Here is a 3,711-nt window from a genome sequence, read left to right on the forward strand (position 1 = left end):
AAGAAAACCAGACTGAAGACCTTTTGCCAAAAATCAGACATGTTTCAGAAGGGAAAGCTTCTATGTTTGTATTTTTTTTGCATTATTTTGTGTGGTGTACAGTGATTATTTTTCTGCAGTGATTAAAAGTTTTGGTTAGGGGAGAAAAACAATCCCCGGGATTCAAGAAGCTCAGCGCAAGGGCGGTTTTAGCCTTGCACCAAGCGTCCTCACTACAGATGGTGCAGCAGCGCCATATGAATATGTATGAGGGCATGCCGCCGCACCCTCGACATGCACAGGAAACGTGTGCGAGTGCAGGGGGCGTGTACAAGTGCTCTATGGAGGCGTAAACATGCCCCAACAGTTGCAAAACCTACTATGCCTACTAGTAGAGCCTGCCTCTAATAGTAAGTCAGTAATTCAGTGTCCGTGGATACCGAAATGTATGCTAAGCATACAAGAGTGTCCACGAACAGTGAAATAAAATTGAAGTAGTAAACACACAAGCACATAGTGGAATGTTGAGCCCTGTCCCTAGAACTTTCACAATTAGATTCCCCGTGTCCCTATTATACATTTGAATTGCTGCAATATCGAAGGTGTAAGCAAAGCGCAGTGTGTTTGTGTGTTGCTGCCCTCACCGAGCGTAGCTTACACATGAAATTCATACATATATATATATATATATATATATATATATATATATATCTATATGAAGAAAGAATGATGTAACAATAAAGCATACAAAAGGAATGAGAAGGGAATCAACAACAACCCCAGTTTTATATAGCGCTGTCAGCGTATGTCATATCAAGCTGGGCAGGAGTGAGCAAAGCATTGTTACTCACACCACAGGCAGGATATTACCAGTGGGAGTAACATTGTTGATCTGCTAAGTCTACTTTACACACAGAGGGTAGTCCCTAGTGGGACTACCCAAAAATTGACAGGCTATTTGGCCATCCGACCATTACACAAGCAAGGGCGGGTATGTTCAAGGACTAAATGGTGGGAGAGCCTGAGAATACATAGGTTGGGACAACATACTTGTAGGGCCCCTAATGCACGGGAGAGGGCAATGTGTGGAGGTGTGTCATGGCTGCGATAACAACTGGACAATGGATGGTATGTGTGTATGTTGAACTCGGATGGAGTGGAGGAACTATGGGTATGAAATTATGGAGCCAGGCGTGCCAGGGTTGGATGGGCTGGTTCTAATTGGACCGCCCCATGGAGGTCAGCGAGTTTGTTATAAGTATATATGCATACACATATGCAGACATCTATATGAAGAAATACATTCTCTGTAACACATTCATTCCATTTGCAGACATAAATAACATGAATGTGCCCTTACAAACCTCGACAGTAGATAGAATAATAGGTTGTGCATAAGAGGGAAGGGACGAAACTGCTAAAACACAGAAGTGTGTACAATGTCTGAAGTCAGTGCTGTGCTGAAAAAAATCAAATGTGAGGACTTTCCCACACATGGAATCATTCCTGTGATCTGCCTGCTACGGCAACGCCAATTATTAAACCGGTCTAGTTGTAAAAGAAATATGCCGAACACGTACATAATTAGGCTCTCATGTGTAACGTGTGCGTTACCACATAGTCATACTTATTAATTTATTGTAGTGTCATGTTAACGGGAGTAAGGATGTAATGAAGTATAGACTCTAATCTTGACATAAAGACATGTGTGTCCCATGTGGGACAACCCAAAAATTGCAAATATTGTCCTTTTGGTCGCTCATGTCACCAATGTTTGTGGACTAAAAGTTTGGGAGTTCTGAGGATACGTGGAGTGAGTCAACCGATGGGATGGGTCTACAGGAGTAGGGAGTGGCCAATGTGTAGTGGTGTGGATACACCGCAAATCCAACTGGAGAATGAATGACTGCAGTGTTAGGGAGGGGTTGGGGTGGGTGTTTGGGGAACCAGGAGCCATGGGTATATATGCAAATGAAGCAGCACAGCAATAGTGTATTGGTTAGAGCAACCGCCTAATGAACAGACATTCCCATTCTGAATCACACTGCATTACATACCATTTAACACTGGTAATCTGTACATGAACATATTGTGACATCTGTCCGCTGTATAACCTACAAAATAACAATTAAAAGTTAAAAGGAGCGAAGTGTCAGTGTCATAATGAATAAGGCACTAGTAAGCAGGTTTAAGCATATATAAACACCAGTAAGCATATGTAAGTGCTTATGTAGGGTATGCATTGCTTTTACAGACACACACACACACACACACACATATATATATATATATATATATATATATATATATATATATATATATATATATATATATATATATGTGTGTGTGTATGTGTGTGGTGCATGCGTGTGTGTGTATGTGTGTGCATGTGTGCATATATGTGTGTGTGTGTGTGTGTGTGTGTGTGTGTGTGTGTGTGTGTGTGTGTGTGTGTGTGTGTGTGTGCGCGCGTGCGTGTGAGTAGATATACACAGATATACAGCTATGATAGGAAACAGCACACAAGAATGACATATGTTACCAGGCTATGCCAATGGAAACGAGGAGCCCAAGCAAGAAACATGAAACACGTAGCATGACCTTCCACCCCCCCCCCAGCTGGACATGGGAAACATACACACAAACAATGTAAAGAGTCCACTGCTCCCCAGAGCACAGGCAGGATACAACCTGGGGGGTACACAGTGCACCCGTGAATTCTTATCTTGGAACACAGACAGGAGCATCTCTTGCGGGACACCCCAAACATTGGCAAGACCAAAAGATGGTGATAAACCGAACATTCTGGCTGGAGTGTATACATTCCCGGAATACAAGGGTGGGAAAGCCTGATGTGGGCCTATATGGACAGCACAACCCAACATGATGCTATGCAGTTAGGTAGATGCATGGCCGAACCAACCAAGTAAACTACAAAAGGCCAGCAATGTGCGATCCAGAAGTAAAAATTATTAGGTCAAATACATATGAATGGCTAAAAAATAACCCTTTATTAAACAAACCGGTTTCGGCAACCAATGCCTTTTTCAGTGTATCCAATGATACACTGAAGAAGGCATTGGTTGCCGAAACCGGTTTGTTTAATAAAGGGTTATTTTTTAGCCATTCATATGTATTTGACCTAATAATTTTTACTTCTGGATCGCACATTGCTGGCCTATATGGACAGCCCCAGGGATGCAAGCAAATGTGTTCATTGGGCAGAGGCGTTGCCCAACGAGCAGCCACACCCACTATGAGTCCCAGTGAAGCAAAGTGTAATCTATATGACAAGGAACGGAATAACCAGATATAGATGTATATATGTAGAGGTATGTGTGTGTATATCTACCCATAGCAGCATAGAGATAAGCCTCTCCCTCTCCGTAGTACAAATGTATACATACAGAGAAAGAATACATATACATACCCACATATAGATATGTACATATGCAGACACCCATAGACTCATATGTTGTTTTATATATATATATATATATATATATATATATATATATATATATATATATACACATATATATCAACACTTTATAACCTCGAATTACTGAAATGTCGAATTTCAGTATCTCGAGACTATAAAGCCAAATGTGAAAAATAGAGAAAGATCATAATCGCGAACTCGAATATATGTCGAATTCGCGGTTATGACCTTACGCTGCGTAATGTCCAGGATTGTGTTTTGATGGTGCGCGGTGCCATGTGTGGATATGG

Source organism: Protopterus annectens, chromosome 3.part0, assembly GCF_019279795.1.
Source record: "Protopterus annectens isolate FY-2018-M chromosome 3.part0, PAN1.0, whole genome shotgun sequence".
Taxonomy (NCBI): domain Eukaryota; kingdom Metazoa; phylum Chordata; order Ceratodontiformes; family Protopteridae; genus Protopterus; species Protopterus annectens.